The sequence below is a fragment of the Somniosus microcephalus genome, unplaced genomic scaffold (genome assembly GCF_052327205.1).
Source record: "Somniosus microcephalus isolate GS21.2 unplaced genomic scaffold, FLI_Smic_1.0 scaffold175, whole genome shotgun sequence".
Taxonomy (NCBI): Eukaryota; Metazoa; Chordata; class Chondrichthyes; order Squaliformes; family Somniosidae; genus Somniosus; species Somniosus microcephalus.
In genome coordinates, this window is record NW_028225362.1 from 466,755 (window position 1) to 490,698 (window position 23,944).

At 48.1% G+C, this 23,944-nt stretch overlaps 1 long non-coding RNA gene across 3 annotated transcripts in view; it reads left to right on the plus strand.

Moving 5' to 3' along the window:
- Positions 1-475: 475 nt before the first annotated feature.
- LOC147082104 (uncharacterized) overlaps positions 476-23,944 on the plus strand; it is a 54,412-nt gene continuing 30,943 nt past the window's right edge. Inside the window, exon 1 of one of the 3 annotated variants that reach the window (XR_015076306.1) lies at positions 476-560. This is a non-coding gene — a long non-coding RNA (uncharacterized LOC147082104). The remainder of the gene's footprint in view (positions 561-23,944) is intronic. The other 2 variants (XR_015076308.1, XR_015076307.1) reach the window with 2 other exon arrangements.

Genomic DNA, 23,944 nt, shown 5'->3' on the forward strand with positions numbered 1-23,944 from the left:
CGTCCGCAGTTTGACTGTTATATATAAAGTTACCCAGATTGTGATCTGACTGAAACTCACAAACTTACTCAGACTCAATCACAAAAGCCCCCCTCTATGATTTGACTGCAACATACAATCACCACTCCCGATCAGCTGTCTCCTGGAGTTGATTGTAGGCCCGAATCTTTCTGCTCACTGCTCTTGCGTTAGCTCCCCACGCTGACTCTCTTCGAAGTGACTCCTCTTTAAACCAAAAAACAACTTACAATATCTGAAACACATTTCCTGGCCCCCTCCTGTGCACACGATGGCCGTATCAAAATGTGTGAATGTCTCTAGCAGGGAACTCTTGATAGCTAATTGCCCCTCGTATTGTCTATTGATTACTTGGGCATCGACTGTCTATATTGAGGTCCTTTCTGACAATGCAACCTTCCCAAGGTGACTGCGTATGCTAATTGTTGGTTTCTCTTAGCATTCGTGTTCGAATGGTTCAGGGCCCGGCCCATTGTCTAGGCCTGCGCTGATACCAGCTCTTCTGGAGCCATGGTCCAAGGTGAACAATGTAACCCCTTAAGGTAAACGGATATGCATAAATGTTCCTTTTCAGAAGCATTTGTATTTTAGATTGTCTGTGAAAATTGATATCCAGTCTCTTGATGGTTTGTACCTTCGGCTGCAATGTTTGAATTAACCCTTTATTGCCGAGCCCTTTTTGCGGGCTGTGCAGTTCTGGGTTTTTATATTTCATAGTCCAATTTTTACCGTTGGGGGGAGGAATGGATCCTACAATCCGGAGATTACTACCTTTGAGGACCTGCTTTTTAATCTCTCTCCTAGCTCCCTAAACTTTGCCTGCAGGACCTCATCCCTCTTTCTGCCTATGTCGTTGGTTCTGATATAGACAATGACCTCTGGCTGTTCACCCTCCCCCCTCAGAGTGTCCTGCAGCCGCTCATTGGCATCCTTGACCCTGGCACCAGGGAGGCAACATACCATCCTGAGCTGAAGGGTGCAGGAACAAGTCTAACTAACGGGGCACGCAGCGAGATGCCCCACTTCAGCAACATCCGGCTCAGTATATTCACTGTAATGGACTGCGCTGAGCTCATTGGTCACGTTGAAGGCTTCAGACCTCCACACTCAATTATATTTCAGTGCAGCTTCAGGAACCGGGTATCACATTATCGCCAAGATGCCAAACATGTTGGCAAGATTGGTGGGAGACCAGAGGATTGGGAAATTTTTTTAAACCAGCAAAGGATGACTAAAAAAATAATAAAGAGAGAGAAGATGAATTATGAGAGTAAACTGGCAAGAAATATTAAAACAGATAGTAAGAGCTTCTACAGGTATATAAAAAGGAAGAGAGTAGCTAAAGTAAACGTTGGTCCCTTAGAGGATGAGACTGGGGAATTAATAATGGGGAACGAGGAAATGGCAGAGACCCTGAACAAATATTTTGTATCTGTCTTCACGGTAGAAGACACTATCAACATCCTAATAATGGATAATCCAGGGGCCACAGGGAAGGGGGAACTAAAGACAATCACTATCACTAAGGAAATAGTACTTGGTAAAATAATGGGACTAAAAGACAAGTCCCCATGACCAGATGGCCTGCATCCCAGGGTCTTAAAAGAAGTGGCTGCAGAGATAGTGAATGCATTGGTTGCAATCTACCAAAATTCCCTGGACTCTGGAGAGGTCCCAGCAAATTGGAAAACTGCAAATGTAACACCCCTATTTAAGAAAGGAGGGAGACAGAAAGCAGGAAACTATAGATCAGTTAGCCCAACACCTGTTGTTGGGAAAATGCTGGAGTCCTTCATTAAGGAAGCAGTAGCAGGGTATTTGGAAAATCATAATGCAGTCACGCAGAGTCAGCATGGTTTTATGAAAGGGAAATCATGTTTTACAAATTTGCTGGAGTTCTTTGAGGATGTAACAAGCAGGGTGGACAAAGGTGAGTCAGTGGATGTGGTGTATTTGGATTTCCAGAAGGCATTCGATAAGGTGCCACATAAAAGGTTACTGCATAAGATAAGAGCTCACGGAGTTGGGGGTAATATATTAGCATAGATAGAGAATTGGCTAACTAACAGAAAGCAGAAAGTCGGGATAAATAGGTCATTTTCCGGTTGGCAAATGGTAACTAATGGGGTGCCACAGGGATTGGTGCTGGGGCCTCAACTATTTACAATCTACATTAATGACTTGGATGAAAGGACCAAATATAATGTAGCCAAGTTTGCGGATGATACAAAGATGGGTGGGAAAGCAAGTTGTGCAGAGGACTCAAAGAATCTGCAAAGAGATATAGACAGGTTAAGTGAATGGGCAAACATTTGGCAGATGGAGTATAATGTGGAAAAGTGCGAGGTTATCCACTTTGGCAGGAAAAATAAAAAAACACATTGTTATTTAAATGGAGAGAGATTACAAAATGCTACAGTTCAGAGGGACCTGGGGGTCCTTGTGCATGAAACACAAAAAGTTAGCATGCAGGTACAGCAAGTAATCAAAAAGGCAAATGGAATGTTGGCCTTTATTTCAAGGGGGTTGGAGTATAAAAGCAGGGAAGTCCTACTACAACTGTACAAGGTATTGGTGAGACCACACCTTGAGTACTGCGTACAGTTTTGGTCTCCTTATTTAAGGAAGGATATACGTGCATTGGAGGCAGTTCAGAGACGATTCACTAGGTTAATTCCAGAGATGAGGGGGTTAACTTATAAGGAAAGGTTGAGCAGGTTGGGCCTATACTCATTGGAATTTAGAAGAATGAGAGGTGATCTTATTGAAACATATAAGATACTGAGGGGGCTCGACAAGGTAGATGCAGAGAGGATGTTTCCCCTCGTGGGGAAATCTAGACCTCTGGGGCATATTTTCAGAATAAAGGGTCGCCCTCTTAGAACTGAGATTGAGATGAGGAGGAATTTCTTCTCTCAGAGGGTCATAAATCTGTGGAATTCTCTGCCCCAGAGAGCTGTGGAGGCTGGGTCATTAAATACATTTAAGGAGGAGATAGACAGATTTTTGCAAGATACGGGAGTGAAGGGTTATGGGGAGCAGGCAGGGAAGTGGCTTTGAGCCCAAGATCAGCCATGATCTTATTGAATGGCGGAGCAGGCTCGAGGGGCCAAGTGGCCTATTCCTGCTCCTATTTCTTATGTTCTTATTTCATAAGTAGTTAAAGTTGCACTGGATTGAATTGAATTGAGGATCTTTAATTCTCATAACACATTTGGTAGAAAAATATAATGGCCCAGAAATTCGGGTCTCCATGGGTGAGTACGCACAGGGTACTCACCCGTAAGCCAAATGGAAGTGCCAGTTTCCTGCATGCACTGCGCATGCGCAGGAAACCGGCACTTCCGTTCCCCTGAAAGCAGGGGTTCAGAGGTCGAACGCGTGCGCGGGGGAGGCTGCGCGTGCGCATCAAACTTCGTTTTTTTTTACAGGTTTTCCCGGGAATGTAAGCCTGCAGAATTTAGAAATGTAAAAAGCAGGCATAAGGCTTGCTTTTTACAAAGTAAGTGGTGAATTAATTAAAATTAAAACATTTTTTCCACAGGTTTATTATTTTTAAATACTTTAAAGCAGCGTAAGTTTATTTTTAGCCCCGTTAGAAAATAAAATTATTTTTTTCAAAAATTTAAATTATTGTTTAAAATAGTTATTTCATTTAATTTATAGTTTATTTAAAAAATGTGATTTTTAAAAAATTTATTTGAAGATTTAGTGCTATTTTGGGGCCGTAGTATTTATAAGTCTTGACAGCACTTCCTGTCAGACTTATGAATGTAACATTCCCTGCTCCGATTGGCTCCCCATGGCCCACGTGATCCCAGGGGATGCATCGAACTAACTGCGCCCCTGGGATACGCAAGCACTGTGCGCCGGCAGCTGGACCAGGCCCCGGATCGAAATTCCACGGGGGCCGGCGCGCTAGGTAAGTACAGATCGGGGGCTTGCACACGCGGGAAGCCCCCGACCTGAATTTCTGGGCCAATAACGTTTATTTCTGTGTTCATTTTGGCTCCTTTATAGCACGTGAGTAGAGTGCCTTGTAAAAATGATAGTCGATCATATTATAATTATCCATGACTTGAAAATAATCTTGTTGCTTTGCTGAGAAATTGACCATATGGCAATCTGTAGGGATGCTGAGCAGTAACAAGTAGTACTTGTGGCTAATGGAAAATATGCTCTTGTATTAATGCAGAATGATGACAGTCCTTGTACAACTTGCAAGTGATCAGGCAATTTACATTCTCAGCTCCACTGTAGCTGAATGGTGGTTTGCCTGAAAGCAAATTTCTTCCATTGATTCAGGCTGACCTCTCGTGTATGACCCTTGCCTTGCCACAAGCAGCCAGAGGGCAGTAACAAGTACTGGGAGATGGTGAAGGCATTTTGTGACTGTGGGTATCGAGGGAAACGGTCAGGTTTCAGGGTGTCACTGCTAGAAGTGAATTATGACAGAGGCTTAATGCACATGCGTATTAAGGGTAGTGTCAGTTTCTCGCGGGCTTTTTTTTTCTGCATTGTGTCCGCAAAATAATGAAGTTATATCTTGGTCCTGAAACAGCGGTGTCTCTCAGAGTACGCCGTTGTATTGAAATGCCCCGCAAGTTCGAGATTTCTGCATGCACGAAATCCGGAATTTGCGGCCTGTCGACGTACGCGTTCACAGGCCATCCGCGGGGGCCCCCGAGTATGCAATCGCTGGCGCTGAGTTGGTCTATTTGGCCAGCATTTGCCCACGTGTTTGCATCAGCGTAAGGGGATATCAAAGGCTTAAATTAAACATTTTCATAACCTAAATTATGCACATACACTGTTTTAAATGAGTCTATGCAAATATTGACCTGGATTACAATTTTAATGATGTATAAAATTATCAAAAAATTAAATTTTTGTTGAGGTTGGTGCAATGAAGGTAATTATGAATAAAATTTCAATTCTGTACATTGTCTGATTATTAGATTTGGGGATTCAATTGCATATCATTAGAGGATTCTCTTCATGAATGATTGAAATGGAATTCTGCTTATTGATTGAGGGACTGGGCCCACGTAATCCCAGGTACGCTTCTGCAACACCTGCGTCCCTGGGATCCGTGGGCCATTACACTGCCCTCCGCCTCGAGGCCTGAGATCGCAACTCTGCAGAGCCTGGGTGCCAGGAGGTACTTTCATAATTGTTTTGCGGGCTGGAGGCGTACTGCAACCGCAATTTCTAGCCCAATATAAAACCATTCCAGAATAAATTTCAAATGGTGAAACAAGCTACAGGTCAAAGTGCACCAAAATAAACTCCTAGTGAAGCATGTTTCTTGCCCCCCCCCCCCCCCACCACCACCCCCACTTCCCACACGGGAAACATACTTCAGGAATTTCTAAATTAATTTTTGAGTACTTGGAGTTTTGCATTGGGTACAGTTGCAGATTAAGTCATGGCAAGTTTATGCCCCACTGAACTCCCATGGTAACTATTTCTGTACGTCATGTGTGGGTTTCAGTTTTTACTGTAAAAACAAATTGAATTGTGGAAAGTGATCCCGAAACACTAATAAAATCCTGAAACATAATGCAGCAAAAAGGAGTTTAATTTATTCAGACACCATGAAGCAGTGTTCTCAGGCATAGGCCTTTATTCAGGGCTGTTTTTCAGTTTCAGGTTTTTCACGTCGTCAACTCTTTTGGAACTGTGTCAACATTGTGAAACTGTTCATCACCTTTGTGAATGTTGTAGGTGAGCAGGTGCGCTATCTGAGAGCGACAAAGAAAGAGTTAGAAGGAAGGAAAGAAAGAGAGACAATTTTGGTTTTACTTTTCTCTGGGCATGGCACAGCACGTCAACTATTGTATATCAACAATCATATAATCTCGACAGTGACTACTGTAGTGTATGTACCTTTAAGGGGGAGAACTACTTTTTACAGCTCCTGTATCCTGTAGTACCGGCAGTGACCACACCTGTATATAAACCCTGAGTAGTGACCTGTACAGTCAGTTGCAGTTTGAACACTCATTCAGTAAACACCTGTTGATCGTTCCCTGCAGTCTTTGTCTGATTATTGGAGGACACAACATTAAGCTACACGGATATAACATTGGTGACGACGCAGATTCGAACCTACCTGCAACTCTGGATCACCTCCCAGGGATTCGCTCCTGGAGAACAGTGGAAGGAGGTCGAATCCAGAAGCACGGGCGTCGACCACGGGCAACCGCCCAGTCATCCAGCGGAGATTTGAGCATCGCAGGGGAGGCTGTCGAGAGCCAGGCTTGGCTTTCCAGTCAGGGTGGTCCAGCGAAACGGGCTGGCAACAGGTACTGCGCAGACCCTTCCCGGACAGCGGCGGCTAGAGCCGACCGAGTGGCACAGAAAAAGACCGAGCAGCGTCGATGGGGGAGAGAGAGAGGGCAGAGCGCACAGGGCGCAGCCGGTGTTCAGGACCGAGCGGCTTCAACGGGGAGAGAGACAAGAGAGAGCAGAGCGCAGCCGGTGTTCAAGGGCCGAGCAGCGTCAACGGGGGAGAGAGGCGCGCAGGAAAACGCGAGGCACTGCCATTGCCATGAGAACCGCAGAGAGCGGCATTGGCAGCAGCGCAGGAGCAGCGCACGAAACACACAGGGCATCGCCATTTGCCACGAGGGCCGCCAAGAGCGGCGTTGGCAGCAGCGCAGGAGACGCCATTTTAAGCCGCAGCGGGGAAGAAAGGAAAGCGCGGGAGACGCCATTTTAAGCCAGTCTAACCACACCCAAAAATGCCGAAGAGTGGCAGTATCACAGCGTTCGACAATGAAGTCGAAGATTGGACGACATATGTCGAACGCATAGAAGTATACTGCAAGGCGAATGAAGTGCCAGATGACAAGAAAGCGCTGGTATTGTTGAATTACATGGGTACGAAACCTAGTAACCCCAGAGAAGCCAGTAGAAAAGGATTTTGAAAATATTGTGTCAATCCTACAGGACCACTTAAACCCCACACCGCTGCTGATAGCAGAAAGATTTAAGTTTCACAAAAGGAACCAGCATAAAGATGAAAGTAATGCTGAGTATTTAACGGAACTGCGCAAGCTATCGAAACACTGCCAGTTTGGAACGGGATTAGCAGATACTTTAAGGGACAAGTTTGTGTGTGGGCTTCAAAGTGAAGGAACCCAGAAACGGCTTCTATCAGAAAAGGATCTTACGCTGGACAAGGCTTTCAGCATTGCAGTATCACACAAAGCAGCAGCACGGGGCGCTGCAGAGATACAACGGAGACCGCAAGAATATGGCACAAATGAAATGTCATACGGAACAGTGAAGTGCTATCGCTGCGGCAGAACAACACACGACCATAATGATTGCTGGTTCAAGGACAAAGTGTGCACAGTGTGGAAAAGTAGGACACATAGCAAGAGTCTGCAGGTCGGGAAAGAAAACCAGCAGCAAGAAATCTCCACAGGAGAAGTACAAGAAGGTACATAAGGTGACGGAGAGTAGTTCAGACGAACAGAAGAGTGACAGACTCCGGAAGCAAGGAGCTGGGTTGTCTGAAACTACATAATGTGATCAAAACGGAGGATCACCAAACTATCTGGGTCATGCTCAAGATAGCAGGAGTCCAAGTGAAAATGGAATTGGACACAGGATCAGCCCTAACAGTCATAAACCGAAGGGACTACAAGCGGCTATTCTCACATATACCCTTGAGAGATACAAAGATTGTCTTGAAGACGTACACGGGGCAAAAAGTCTACCCCAAAGGAAAAATAAGGGTGAACGTTATATATAATGGCAAGGAAACACCAAAAATGGACCTATATGTATTGCCAGATGGAGGACCACCACTACTAGGACGTGAATGGATCCGGAAGATACAGCTAGATTGGCATTCCATACAAGCACTGACTGTAGATGCCAAAAAGGATGACGACGTCACACCTGGACGACTGTCAAAAATGCTAACTGACGCACAAGAAGTGTTCCAGCAGGGACTCGGAACACTAAAAGGCATAACAGCAACGATCAAAATAGAGGAAAATGCAAGCCCAAAGTCTTTTAAGGCCAGACCAGTACCTTATGCGATCCGCCCAGCCGTCGAAGCAGAGCTGGAAGGTTTGGAACGTTCAGGAGTACTGTCCAAAGTGGACTGGAGCGAGTGGGCTACACCCATCGTTCCTGTAATGAAGAGGTCGTTGAGTAATACGCCTGGGGAACCAAAGAAGGTTCGCATCTGTGGGGACTTTAAGGTGACAGTGAACCTAGTCCTTCACACTGTACAATATCCGCTTCAGCGGAGTGAAGATATTTTTGCCTCGCTATCTGGAGGGAAACGCTTCACTAAGATTGATCTGGCCCAGGCGTACCTGCAAATGGAGGTAGAAGAAGCCTCGAAACAGTACCTCACGATCAACACTCATAAAGGTCTCTACCAATACAACCGGCTGGTGTTTGGGGTAGCATCAGCTCCGGCTATTTGGCAAAGGGCAATGGAACAAGTCCTGCAAGGGATTCCAGGGACCCAGTGTTATTTGGACGACATCCTGGTCACGGGCGAAAATGACAGTGATCACCTCGCCAACCTGGAGCAGGTGCTCACTAGATTGAAGGAATATGGGCTCCGAGCTAATCGCCACAAATGTGAGTTTTTCCAGAAGCAGATCTCGTATTGTGGCCACGTTATTCATAAAGAGGGGTTACATAAGTCCCCTGAAAAGATTGAGGCAGTAGTCAAGGCTCCAGCACCGGAAAATGTGTCACAACTGAGGTCGTTCCTCGGGCTGGTGAACTACTACCATAAGTTCTTGCCGAATTTGTCTACCGTACTACACCCACTGAACACCCTACTGCAAACGGGGGTACCATGGAAGTGGAGTGACGAATGTAAACGAGCTTTCCAGAAGAGCAAAGTATTGATCACATCAAAAGAGGTGTTGGCTCATTTCAACCCAGCACTACCAATTCGGTTGGCGTGTGATGCATCACCCTATGGCATTGGAGCGGTGCTGTCGCACAAATTCCCGGACGGCTCGGAGAGGCCAGTAGCCTTTGTGTCTCGGTCACTAACCTCAGCCGAGTGTAACTACGCCCAGATTGACAGGGAGGCCCTCAGCCTAGTGTGGGGAGTGAAAAAGTTCAATCACTATCTGCACGGGCAGAAGTTCACCTTGCTGACTGACCACCAACCACTTGTCTCCATCTTTAATCCAAAGAAGGGCGTTCCGGTGATGACTGCACAACGGCTACAAAGATGGTCCCTTTTTCTAGGGGCGCACCAATATGAAATTGAGTATAAGGGCACGAAACAGCATGGAAATGCTGATGGGCTATCACGCCTGCCACTGCCTACTGCGGAGGAAGCACCAGCAGTGGATCCTGTCGAAATATTTCGTTCGACTATAATTGAATGCTTGCCAGTAACTAACGCTGGTATAGAGAAGAAGACCTGAAATGACCCGACACTGTCTCGGGTATATGATTTGACGGTGAAGGGATGGCCAGCACATGGCGACTCACTGTTGCCAGCATTCTCATCCAGAAGAGAACAGCTGTCAGTATGCCAGGGGACCTTGATGTGTGGATCCCGAGTGGTAATTCCACCCAAGTTAAGGGAGAGAGTGCTCAATGAGCTTCACGAAGGTCATCTGGGAGGGGTGAAAATGAAAAGCCTTGCTAGGGCTTATGTGTGGTGGCCGGGGATCGATCAGCAAATCGAGGACCTGACAAAGAGCTGCTCAGGATGCCAGAAGTTCCAAAATGCACCACCACATGCCCCTCTACACCCATGGGATTGGCCCTCATCTCCATGGCAACGGGTGCATATTGATTTTGCTGGTCCATTCATGGACTCAATGTTTTTAATAGCCGTGGATGCGCACTCAAAATGGCCTGAGGTGATCAAAATGTCCTCCACCACCACGGAGAAAACTATTGCAGTCCTACGGACCATTTTTGCCAGGAACAGCTTGCCAGAGCAGATTTGCTCTGATAACGGACCACAGTTTGTGTCCGAAGAGTTTCGAAGATTTATGAAAAGGAATGGGGTAAGGCATTACACATCCGCCCCGTATCATCCAGCCACAAATGGATTGGCTGAGAGGTTCGTACAAACCTTTAAAAAAGCAGTAAAGGCCATGTGCGATGACGACATTCCACTGCAGCATAAGGTGGACAATTTCCTGTTAGCCTACAGAAATGCGACACATGCAGTCACCAACCAGGCCCCGGCCATGATGTTCTTTAACCGAAGGTTGAGATCTCGTCTGGATTTGCTCAGACCAAATGTACGAAGAGATGTTGAGAGTAAGCAATTCCAGCACATCAATGAGAAGCCGATAAGGAGCTTCAATGTCGGGCAACCAGTCTTGGCCCACGACTACCGAACAGAGAAATGGCAACCAGGAACGATATGCAAACGGCAGGGGCCACTAATGTACACAGTGGATGTTCGGGAGAACATTGTGAGACGCCATGCTGACCAGATCCTAGAGTCACAGGAACGAGTCAACCCCATGTCTCGGCCATACGTACCTGGTGAGGAACCCGACGTACAGGTCGCATCTACCTCAGAAACAATAGCATTGGAAGCTGATGAATCAACTGACGACAGGGTGTTAGAATCGCCTCCGCACCAAGAGCGAGACACTCGGGAAAGGCGTTATCCAGAAAGAATCAGGAAGCCTCCCCAAAGACTGAATTTATAAATCGACTATTTTCAGTTAATGTTGCATGTTAAAAGTGTTAATTGTAATTAGTTTGATATTTAATTGTTAAATGAGTTTTATGGTACTGTTAATCTAAAAGGGGAGGAATTGTAATGTATGTACCTTTAAGGGGGAGAACTACTTTTTACAGCTCCTGTATCCTGTAGTACCGGCAGTGACCACACCTGTATATAAACCCTGAGTAGTGATCTGTACAGTCAGTTGCAGTTTGAACCCTCATTCAGTAAACACCTGTTGATCGTTCCCTGCAGTCTGTTGCCTGATTATTGAAGGACACAACATTAAGATACACGGATATAACAATTACACTTCAAAAAAATGTACTTCATTGGGTGTAAAGTGCTTTGGGATGTCCTGAAGTCATTAATGGTGCTATATAAATGCAAGTTCTTTTTTTTAACTGTTCATATATAATATATTGTAGGTTACATAATGGCCCAAAATTTGTGATTGGAGGCTTCCGACCTATAAAAAATCTATGCATTTACCTGGTGACCCAGGAGGTATGGAGGCCTGTGATCCTGGGCCTCTCTGGTATCCCGGGGTGCATGTGAGTCGGCCCAACCAATAAAAGAAGGGAATCCCCATTCATGAATGGGGATCACTTAAAAAATGCATAAAATATGACACATGAAATAAATTTTAAAAATTACTTTTTGAAAATTAATGAAAATGCCATTTAATTAAATATTTTAAACAAAAATTTAATTTAATTTTTTTTTTAAAATATGTTTTAATAGGGCTAAAAATAAACTTACTTTATTGGACAGGGTTTTTAATGTAAAAATGAGTGATACAATTTTATTTTTCTATTTTTTTTCATTTTTATGCTGGTAAAAGCAAGCCTTACGTCTGCTTTTACCAAGCGTTAGAATTTCACAGGCATTCAGCGGGCGGAAGTTGGGCAAATAGCGTAACTCTCCACCCGCAGAGGCCCTTCTCCCGGGGATGCAGAGGATCTGTCAAGAAGATTCTTGACACATTGCAAGTTCCAGGTTTTAGCGCATGTGCTTCGCATACCTAAGCCCGGAACTTGCGCGGCCCCCACGGGCGGTGCGCACCTCATACGCACCCGAAGGGGTCGCAAAATACGGCCCTTTATAATACTCCTGTTGTATAAGAATGCATCCTCTGATTGCTATTAGTTCTGCTAGTACTTATGAGTATGTTGTAAAGTCTGAAGCTGATGAGTAATACTGTGTATGGGTTCTCGAGCACTGGTATCCTTCATGGGCCCATTCTTCATATGTGACCCTAAACAAGTTAATATTGGCAGATTGTTTTACCATGAGGATATCGCAGAGAAACCAAATCCAGTTCTTTCCTGATGTCCACTTTCAGCTGGGTTTATCAGGCAGTGATCAGGAGCAGCAACGCTCGCTAAAATTATGTCCCTTCCTCAACCGAATGACACTGAGTCCCCTAATACTGCCTTGACTGAGATTCGTCAATTTAGTACAAATCAAGAATCGAACCTAGAACTTTGTTGGTGCAGTGTCCTGTAGGGTTGCTAATGCTGGCTGGAGGTATTCCTGAAGATTTGATCACCTGATGGCTGACTTCTAAACATGTGACTTGTGCAAATGTTAATACGTTTACATAATAAATGTTAAGTTCCCTGTAGTTGAGTATCTTTGTTTGTGGTTTTACGCCAGCAGCCATTGTGTGAGAGGGCGAAGAGGTGAAAACACGGGTGGGATAGAGGGGAAATCAAGGGTGGGGGAGCAATTCGCAGAGGGGAAACCAGGTGGGAGCAACTTTAATTCCACCAGTAACTAATAGTAACTCACTGATGTTATGCTAACTAATAGAAATGCTGCTAACTCAGGTTTCCTTAATAACAAACAGTAATACAGTAACTCACTGATAGTTTATATGTGAATGGTAGTAATAGGCATAATGCCTGAATATCCTTCCTTAGGATCTTCTCCTCCCCACCACGATTCCCAACCCCCACCCTGCGATGTCCCCCACCGCGGCCTTTCCCTTTCTCCTTCCCTTGCTACCTCCCTCCTCTCTGGTCCTTTCGGGGGGGGCGGTGGGGGGTGGAAACTGAGGGAAAAAAACTCAAATGAGGTCCTGCTGTTAAATTCGGCAGGATCTCCGCAGTCCTCGTATTTCCGAGTTTCACGGTTGCTAAAAGTCCCCATGCTCCCTCCCCGCCCCCCTGTAAATAATGGGGCCGATGCACCAGAAACCAAGCAGATGGCATGGAGCCACTTAATCTGCAATTCACAGGTAAATTTTTAATGAAAATGTGAAAGAGCAGTGACACACCGAGAGGACTTGAAGCTGGTTAACTTCACTCAGCGATTAGTAAAACTCTTTCAAAGGGCCCAAAGCACCTCTGCGTACCACACAATGGCCCCGATTTTCCCGAAGGTGCGGGGAATTGTCGGGTTCCCCGAATGTCGGGTTCCGACCCGAATCTAAATGGGTCAGCCAGCTGCACGCAATTTTCCCTCAATTGGCCAATTAATTTCCAGCGTGTGGGCACCCTTGCTAAGTGTCCAATTCCAGTCAGAAAGCCCCACGTTATGATGTCATCATTCGTGGTGCTTTGAAAGTGTCCAGCAAGCTTCTCAACCTCTGCAGGCTTCCCAACCAGTCGGACAGAATGGCACAGGAGCCTGCACCAGCTGCTGCCAGCGACAGAGGCCGAGCTGCCGCCAAATTTGACGAGACCTCATTGCAGACATTGGTGGATGGGGTTAGGGCCCACAGGGAGGTCCTTTTCCCTAGCTCAGGGAGGAAGAGGCCTCCCAAAGAGACCAGGGCTGCCTGGATGGAGGTGGCTGCAGAGGTCAACTCTCTGGGAGTCACCCGTCGGACCTGGATGCAGTGCAGGAAGCGCTTCCATGACCTTCACCGCACAGGAAAAGTAAGTATGAAGTTTCCATCACCCTCAACCTGATCCCCATTGCCTTTCTCCAACAGCACTCAGCTTCAGCAATCTCTTCCTCCACATCCCACTTCACAGTCACATCCATGCACCCTTACCCATTCCTCTCTCTCTCTATGCTCACATTCACATAACTATTCCACCATGCAGCCCTCACACTGCCGCTCACTCTGATGCTTGGAACACAACTGACAACACACAGGGAGGGCCCTTGGTCTTGCAGCCTCACACCATCTTTGTCTCCTTCTAAGTATCTATGCTATGCAATCTCTACACTCACTCCTGCACTCTCACTCAAACTCCACTTGTCTCCCTCATTGCAGGAAAAGAGAGCTCACAATAGACGAGAGCGTGCGAGGACTGGAGGAGGACCACCCTCAGTCGCCCACCTGAGCCCCTGGGAGGAAGCTGTGATGGAGATTGCTGGGGCTGACGTGCCTGTGGATGCTGGGGCAGGAGAGACAGGAGCAAGCCCGCAAGCTGGTAACAGAATAGTTCCCCATCTCTCTCATTGACATAGCATGAGTTGCTGATATGATTCTGAAGCCACATCATTTGGACTTATGAGCATCTGCCAAATCCAATGTGCAAGTAGCCTTGGCATCACATCTCTAACTCTTTCCTTTACTCCCCCACAGGACCATCTGGAGCCCCCGTCGCCACTGCCGAGGAGGAAGAGGCTTTGCAGCCAGACTCCTCAGAGGAAGCTCCAGCCTCTGAGGGCGCAGCGTCAGCAGAAGTAAGCGCACCCAGCACCAGCGCAGACACTCACACCTCGGTGAGACCTTCAGGACATAGAGTAGTGTTGTCACCTGGTGTATCACAGCTCACAAGTGAGCATCAGCAGAGTGTGGAGACAGGGACGGCAGTGGAGAGTCCTCGTCGGAGGGCGCAGGCCTCTGCCAGCACAGCTCAGCTGCATGTCGACCCTATGCCTCTGGGTCCATCCGCAAGAGAGGAGGTGATGGATCTCCATGCACAGATGCAGGAGTCTCTGGCAGGTTTTGTCTCCAGGGTCGCTGCGAGTGTGGAGCGAATGGAGGAGTCCATGGCGAGCATGAGCAAAGCCTTATTGGAGTCATTGGTGCATGAAAGCATCACCACGGAAAAGTTGGCTACCTCCGTGGTAAGGCTGGCTACTGCCGAGGAGAGGAGGGCTGCAGCCAAGGAGAGGAGGGCTGTGGCCGAGGAGAGGAGGGCTGCAGCTGAGGAGATGAGGGCTACAGCCATGGAGGAGCTTAGTCGCCAGGGTATCGAAAACATGGTGAGTGCTCTGAATAGAATGGCATCTCTTGAGGGGCGATGGGCATCTATTGAGCACCGAAACCAGACCTTCATGGAAGTCCCTCTGAGCAGGACTTCCAGTGCTGAGACGGGTCCCCATGGCCCCCCTGATGTGCAGCAAGGTGCTCTCCAGCCACTTGCAGGCACTGAGGGGGAGCTGACCCATGAGAGGGAGGTTGTTGGCACACCTCAAGGAAGTGGGGGCTCCTCTCCACGCGCTCACACTTCCATGCCACTTCAGAGCCCCACCGGAGTCCACACCCCAGTGAGATAGGAGTCTCAAGCCCTGCACAGCCGCAGGAGCAGCAGACTGCTGGCGAACCCTCACAGGCTCGCCACCCCAGAGGACGCCCGCCAAAGGTGTCGAGACAGGCGCAGCAGGAAAGTGAGCAAGGGGCCTCCACATCTGCTGAAGCCACAGGGGTACCACTACGTAGGAGCACACATAAGAGAAAAATAAAGCACCACTAATCACAAGGGTAGTCACTTAGGTGAAAAGTCTTGTAAATAGTTTTAATGCCATCAGTTTCCTGTACATAAAAAATCTGGTGGCAACTGCTGCAGTTATGGCGTCTGTCGTTTGGCGAATGGGGATATCACATAGAGGCCTTAGGATAACTTGCAGATGTCAGCAAGCTGGTCAAATAGGTAGGAATGTGCAGGCATGGGCCACTGACAATGGTCAGTTAAGAAGCAGTGAGGCTGCAGTGTTTGATGTACCAGGCTACGCAAATCTGCCCAGGATGAGTGCATTCCTTGCATTCCGCCCAGCAATGTTCTTGCGCACTGGTGCCGCTGGTTGGCGGGCCTCTGCAGGATGCTCATTTCTGTCCTCCTCCTCCTCCTCCTCCGCATCATCCTCAGCATCATCCTCATCCGAGGTGGCTCTGTGAGGAGCCTCTTGGTCCTGCGGAATTGGCAAGCCACGACGCTGTGCCATGTTGTGAAGCACACAGCATACCACGACGATTTTGGAGACCCTGGCTGATGAGTACTGTAGGGCTCCACCTGATCTATCGAGGCATCTGAAGCGCATCTTCAGCAATCTGATGGTTTGCTCGATAATGCATCTGGTGGTAATGTGGCTGGAGTTGTAGCGCTCCTCAGCTTCGCTGGCTGGTCTCCTCAACGGCGTCATTAGCCAAGAGCGCAGGGGATATCCCTTGTCTCCAAGTAGCCATCCTTGAAGTTCATTTGGCGGACTGAATAGCGGATGCACAGTAGACTGGCGCAGTATGAAGGAGTCATGGCAGCTGCCAGGGTACTTGGCACAAACATGCAAAACCACCTTCTTGTGGTCACACACCAGCTGAACGTTAAGGGAGTGGAAGCCCTTGCGGTTGACAAAAACTCCTGGATTGCGGTGGGGTGCCCTAAGGGCCACATGTGTGCAGCCAATGACACCCTGCACCCTTGGAAAGACTGCCAGCTGAGCTAATCCAAGCGCTCGCGCCCTCACACTTGCGCGATCCCTAGTGAAATGGATGTGATTGTGCGCGAGGGCAAAGAAGGCATCGGTGACCTGTTTGATGCAAGTGTGTGCAGCCGCCTGGGAGATGCCGCTGATGTCTGCTGCTGATCCCTGGAAGGAGCCTGAGGCATAAAAATTGAGTGCGGTGGTGACTTTGATGGCCACTGGTAAGGAGTGTGGACCTGGTGCTCTGGGCTCCAGGTCTTGCTGCAGCATTGCGCAGATGTCAGTCACAACCTCTCGCGAAAGTCGGAGCCACCTCTGGCACTGCTGCTCAGTCATGTTGAGGTAGCTCACCCTGTGTCTGTAGACCCTGTTTGGGGGGTATCTCCTGCGCCGATGGCCTTCCATGCGCTGGCCCCTTCTGGCCTGTGCTGCCTCAGGTGGCTGAGCCACAGCCTGTCGCTCCTGCTGGTGCTGCTGTTGTTGCTGGTGCTGCTGTTGTTGCTGGTGCTGCTGCTGTTGCTGGAGTTGCTCATTGACCTGCAGCTGAAAGCAAGCAAGCTAACTTTGTTCACGCCAGGTTTCATCAACGGTGTTCCCACCAGGCGTGTTTCACGTGGGGAAAGGCTGAAAATTGCAAGGGACCCTGAAAATAGGATTAAACATGCCAATTATTGATCATTAGGCTCCCGCCGACCATTCCCACCTGCTGCGGGCGGGACTGATTTGGGTCGTGCTGAAACACGGGGGCGAAAGTCGGGCGGGGCGGGGAATCGGGCGGGGGGGGGTCGCGACCCCCTATTTCTACAATTCAGCCCCTGCCCGACGGCTGGGGGAAAATCGGGGCCAATGACTCTATTGTGATGAAAGCCAGGAATCTCTCTGGACGAGGAAAAAAATAATGGCGCAGGTCAAAAACATGCGATTTCTTATGATCAAAATAAGAGAGCAATTCTGCGTGTGTTAAAGTGATGGGCAGTGTGCTCTGGGCGGAGAGGGATATTCTGCACTTCAGTGGCTGCAGAATCAGCAGTTGGCAAATGGGAGCAAGTGCCTGACACATTAGCGTTGTGCTCTCCACCACCAAACCCTTTCATCTCGCCGTTATGGCACACGGTACCTTTTAAAGCAATTGCAAGATTTTAAAAACCGCTGCAAAGGAAATATTTTCTTTAGTGACCATAAGTTGGGGAAGCTGCGTGTGGGTAAATGGCAGCCAAGTTGTTTCAGTGCCTGCTCCAGCAAGGAGCAAGTTCCTTAGGATGCTCGGTCTGCTGACAGCTTCCCTGGCAATGCCTGTCTTGATAAAATGCTTGATGATGTGCCTCAATAAATCCGAGACTCGATGTTAGCGAAACAAAACAAGGCTTTTATTGACTTAGAAGGTAACACACAGGAGAGAGGTATCTTCCATCCAGAGCTCTGCCATACTGGATGTGCTGCAGGCTGGGCCAGCTTACATAGGGGCCAGGTATGGGCGGAGCCCTACACATAGTACAATACAATGGGCCAGGTATGGGTGGAGCCCTACACATAGTACAATACAATGGTGAGGAAACGGAACAGAGGTAAGGGAAATGAAACTGAAACCAACCACAGTCACAGGCAGTGATGAATGGAATATTTCATCACACTTGAGTTTGTAGTGCATCCATGCCTTTGTTACCTCTAGACTTGACTATTCCAATGCACTCCCGGCTGGCCTCCCATGTCCCACCCTACGTAAACTTGAGGTCATCCAAAACTCTGCTTGCTGCCCATGTTGTAACTCGCACCAAGTCCCATTCGCCCATCACCTCTGTGCTCGCTGACCCACATTGGCTCCTGGTTAAGCAACACCTCGATTTCAAAATTCTGATCCTTGTATTCAAATCCCTCCATGGCCTCGTCCCTTCCTATCTCTGTAATCTCCTTCAGCCTCACAACCCCCCCGAGATATCTGTGCTCTAATTCTGCCTTCTTAAGGATCCCTGATTATAATCATTCAACCTTTGGTGGCCGTGCCTTCTGTTGCCTAGGCTCTAAGCTCTGGAATTCCCTGCCTAAACCTGTCTGCCTCACTACCTCGCTTTCCTCCTTTAAGACGCTCCTTAAAACCTACCTCTTTGACCAAGCTTTTGGTCACCTGCCCTAATTTATCCTTATGTGGATCGGTGACAAATTTATTGTCTTAAAATACTCCTGTGCAGCGCCTTGGGATGTTTTACTACGTTAAAGGCGCTATATAAATACAAGTTGTTGTTGTTGCAGGCAGTGGCAACATTGACACTGGAGATTTTGTTGGGGGTTCAGGAAATATGTATTCAACTGCAGGCACAAAACCCCACTCAGCAACCCCTGACAGCTGGTGAGTGTCCCAGAGGTTTGAGTAGAGCTGATGGGATAGTCAGTTCTTTTGAAACATTAAAAGTAGGAATGGGCTGCCAGTGGATTTACATAGTTTAAAAGCCCGCCTTGCAGTTATACAACCCGCGCTCATGCCGAGCGGTGTGGCACCACCTTCTCCAGGCCAGCTACCAAGTGACGGAATGAAGGAATTCTCTAATATATCCTGATAAGTTGCTAATTGGTTGTAAATAGTCACTAAATTGAAGATCACATGACTGTGAATTAATTGTAAGTAATTACCATTGTTTGTGCTAAATTAAACTCATTTTAGTTCACCCATGGAAAGTTAGAATAAATAAATCCCATGAATTGCAAAGTTTTTACTTTAACTTAAATTGCACTAGGGCATAACATCTGGAGAATATTACCGTAACTCTACTGCATAAATCTGCATGTTTAGCATAACAATTTGTTCAAATAGGGGGATCAATCTGATTTAAAATGTGTAACTTTAACATGTTCTACCGGCAGGAGAAGACGGGTGGGAGGTTAAAATGACAGCTGGGTTTAACCCACTGCTTTCCCACAGCTTTCTCGACACCCCCACACCGACCCTTTTAACTCCTGGGTTTTCAGGAGCATGAAGGCCATTCACCGCAGGCAGGCTGGAGCCTCAAATGTTTTTGAAATGTTGATGTAATTCAGACCCCGACCTCATTTTAAAAGTAGCGGATTATGCGCAGTCTCAGAGCTACCAGCGAAAGGAGTGCTCTTCCTAACCCAACAAGGAAACCTTGGGCCACCTCAGCCCAGGGCCTCCTCCATTGCAGTTGTCCCCAGACCCTTTCCCACTCACATCCCTTGCCGTGGGCCGCTTCCTTGGCAGTGACCTGCAGCCACACGGTTACCCGCTCCCACCCGCTGGCCTCTGTCATCGGGCGGGAGTCAGTGAGGGGGTGTTTAAAATGAGGGCCAGGAGTTAAAATAGGCCAGGCCTCATGCCTCGGGGGACTAGATAGATCGCAGCCCGCTTTTTCCTCCGCACCTGCAATTCCCGGCCCAAGTTAAAATTGGGGCTACAAACGCTGCAATCCTCCATCTAAAAGCATTGCAGCAGACTAATGCACTCAAACAATATCGAATTGCACTTTATAAGAACATACATAAGAACATAAGAAATAGGAGCAGGAGTAGGCCATATGGCCCCTCGAGCCTGCTCCACCATTCAATAAGATCACAGCTGATCATTGACCTCAGCTCCACTTTCCCGCCTGATCTTCATATCCCTTAATTCCCCTAGAATCAAAAAATCTATCTATCTCAGCCTTGAATATACTCAAAGGGCTGGATTTTGTCAATGGGGACGTGGTGGAGACGGGACTCCCACTTTTTGGGTTGTAGTCCCGCCTCCATCGACTTATGGCCAACCCACGCTATTTTCCCTTGATTGACCTTGTTAAGCCCATCCAGCGGGCTCAGCAGGCCAATTAAGGGACACCTGGTTACTGGTGACGTCAGTGATTGACATTTCATCTGTCAAGAGCTTTTGACAGATGAAAAATCAGCGTTTGACAGCTCTGTGAAGCTGTCAAACACTGACAATCTGTCTACTAACTTGAGTCCTTCTACTCAGACTCAGTTAGAGATCTCTCCAGACCAGAAAGCAGAATGCTGCAACTTTTGACATTTCAGCGGCCATTCTGCTTTCTGTGCCGGTGAACTGAGGGACTCCCGAGAACTGAAGGAAGAAAGCCTGCAGGAGAAAGTAAAGGTAAGTAAAACTTATTAAAACACTTTACATTTACCTCACACACTTACCCTCTGCACACATGCACCCATCACTCACCTGCACAACGGACATCTCGACCCCTCCAACCCCTTCAGACCGACGGTCCGCCTTGCTAACTTGGCGTGGTTCGGAGCTGTCGGGAAGCCCACACTTCAGGGCTAAAAATAGGGATTAGGCAAAAAACTGCATGTTAACTACCTGTTAACAAGCAGTTAATTGCCACTAATCCCCTTCCCGCCTCGGGGAGGCGGCTCCCAGCACAGGACGGATACCCGCCTCCTGGGACATTGGCACGGAGGCGGGTTGGGGGCAGGATGGGTTCCTGCTCCCCGATTCTGCAATTTTCCCACCACTCCCGCCTCTACGGGGCTTGGAAATTCGAGCCCAAAGACTCCACATCCACAGCGCCTCTAGGGCAGAGAATTCCAAATATTCACAATGCTCTGAGTGAAGAAATTCCTCCTCATTTCAGTCTTAAATGACCTACCTCTTATCCTGAGACTATGCCCCCTAGTTCTATACACTTCAGCCAGGAGAAGCAACCTCTCAGCATCTACCTGATATAAATCTATCAAACAATGATAAGGCTGATACATGGATTGCCTGACCATATATCCCCTTGTGATAGATCGAAAGGGAGAAGGAAAGAGGCTAGCTTTGATTCAGTGCCTTATCACATTTCTGTGAAACATCTTGAAGTGCTTCACATAAAATAATTTGTTAAAGTGCAGTGAACATTATAGAAGCAATTGGAATTACCCATGTGGTGCTGACTTTAAGAACACTGATGAATAATAGAATGAGAAATGACAATTTAAAACTTCTGAGGAAAAGTTCAATAAAAAAGCTTTCAGACACACGTATATAATCCAGTAAAACCCAAGAATATTAATCCATGCTGACATCTCCATTGTTGAAACTGGGCCTGTTGGCCCTGCAAGTAACATTCCCTCCCCCAGTCCCAACAGCAGAAGAACCATAGGCCTGGAAATTCCTTGGAGCTGCGCCCGCTCCTCCGGTGTTAATTTACCAGAAGTGCGGTGGAAATCCTGTTTACCAAGGAGAATTTGATCATCCCAGTCTACACTTATCCCTAAGACTCCAATCCTATTCTTAACCAGATATTTTATCCTTGTTTCTCAAATATTTTTAGGCTATTTCAATGTAGCAGTTTTATTCATTCATCCAACATCACTGGTACAATTTTCAGTTTTGCCTTCAATATTCTCTTAAGTATAGCAGTGCTGGTTGTTCCTGGAACCAGACATAGGCCTAGAAATTCAGTGGCCTGCGCCACCAGTTTACGCCCAAAGAGGGCTTTTGCGCCACTGTGCAAACCTACCGCGATATTTAGCGGGGCGCTAATGGCGGTGCTAGCCAGTAGCGCTGTGCCACCACCGATGATGTCATCGGTGTGCGCAGCGCCCTGCTATCGCCCCGCTGGCCATATTTGGTTGCTGCCGCCTCCCCCGTGCCGGCTGCAAACAGCGACCGGTACACGGGGCCTACCTGTGCCGGTAGTGGGGCGAGTTAAGGTGGAGGTGCGGCCGGCCGCTTTTTCGGCGGCCGCCTGCCCGCACCTCCTTCCCCGGCCTCCTACACCCCCCCCCCCCCCCGCGGCATTGCCGGCTGTTTCCAGAGAGCCCGGCACTTCTCCTTGGTGCCGGGCTCATTTGCCGGCACTCGCGAGCGGGGATCGCGCTGTTGCAGGCACCTCCCCCTTAAGAATGAGAGGAAGGCCTGCAGTACCACAGGCTGCCGTGCCGCAGCGGGTGGCGCTGCGGCACTTTACACGCCGATATTCAGTTTCAGCGCCCCAAGCAGGGCGCCAAAACCCTTGTTTAGCGGCCGGCTTCCACTTGGGGCACTGAAACTGAATTTCCCGCTGGCGCAAGTGGCTCCGCGCGCAGCGGTAATTCCGGCGCCCAGGCGAGCTGGGCGCCCCTAACTGAATTTCTAGGTCTGAATGTCTTATGTTTACGGGTGTGCCGATACTGCCTAATATCTAACTACACAAAGGTGTAACCAGGGGTGTAAAAATAATATCCCCTTGAGATCTGAGTTGGATATTCATGTCTTTAGCATGTGTCTCCCCATGCACCTCTCCAATCTTTTCATAGGTGGACCAAGAAAACACTTTGTCGGGGGGAGAATTCGGTATCGCCCCGTTTGGGGCGCTAACTTTTAAAAGTTGAAAAAATTAGCGCCAGGCACTAATGTTTTTCAACTTTTAAAATAATTCGGGATTTGCGTTCCAGGAAGGAAGCGAAGCACTAAATCAAGCGCTCCACTTCCTTCCTGGAGCGCAACAGGCAACAGACGGGGCGGTAGGTGTCCAGCGCTGCACACTGGGCCGTGCAGCACTGCCGCGTTGGAAGGCTCCTTCCCTCTCTTAAAGGGAAGGGCCATCGCTGCAGGTTCTGCAATGGAAAGCAACTTACCTGGTCCTCGACGGCAGCCGTGATCCGGCCCAACCAGCACGATGCACTGCAACAGAGTGCCGGGCTGATCGCTGGCGAAGACGAGAAAAAAAAGAGAGAGCATTTCAGAATTCTTTTTACTTACCTCGGCCACCTCGCCTTTAAGTATCACCCCCAAAGCGCCCAGCCTCCCAGTGAACGCCTCCTGCAGCTGTAGGTGTTGTTGCCCGGTGATGCTGCAGGGGGTGGAACTGAAGTTCGGGTCCGGGACAATGTGCACGGTGATGATGTCATGATCTCTGGGCAAAGGAGATCGGGGCGCAACGCCATAACGCCGCCACAAACCTCCCGCCGAATATAGCGGGAGTCAATCTTCTTGCCGTGCCCGGTCGGTAAGTGTTTAAGGCCCGTTAGCATCCCCTGGAGGTGCTAACGGGAGGCACTGAGGTGCCCAATTTCTCCCCCTTGGTAAGATAAGGCTAAATACAAATCGTCAAGCTGTTTTATTTCACAGCAAGTGAACGTACAGCACAGTAATGATGGGACTCATTTAGTTCAGTCAGTACAACATATCTTTGCGTAATAATACAAAATAATGAACGTGCTACATATCCCCACATCAGTGGGTAATCTTGCTTGACTCAAACAAAATAACTTCTAATGACTCTCCTGCATTCTAACCTATTGAGTCTCACAAAAGCTTGTCCTTGCAGTCTTCTGTTTGTTTAAAAACTTGACTGTCAGCCCTGTCCCCATTATTATCTCCCTCTGTTCACAACCAGAGGGAAGGACCTATGCCAGACAACCCCTGCCAAACATCTGGAACCAGGGACCTCCCAACACAATTGGTGGGAGGTTTTTTATCGATGACTGAGACAGGCTAAAGAAATGCTTATAGCCTATGGGGAAATAATTTTGATGCCTAGCTTATTAGCATTTTAAACACCTTGGCCTAGAAATTCACTATGGCCCCGCCAGCTGGCTAACGGCCAAAAGTTAGCGCTGGGCGCGGAGCCATGTGCGACCGTCCGATATTCGCTTTTTGCGCCCCAAGTCTGAACCGGCCGCTATTCCAGGGTGTACCCGCCCCCG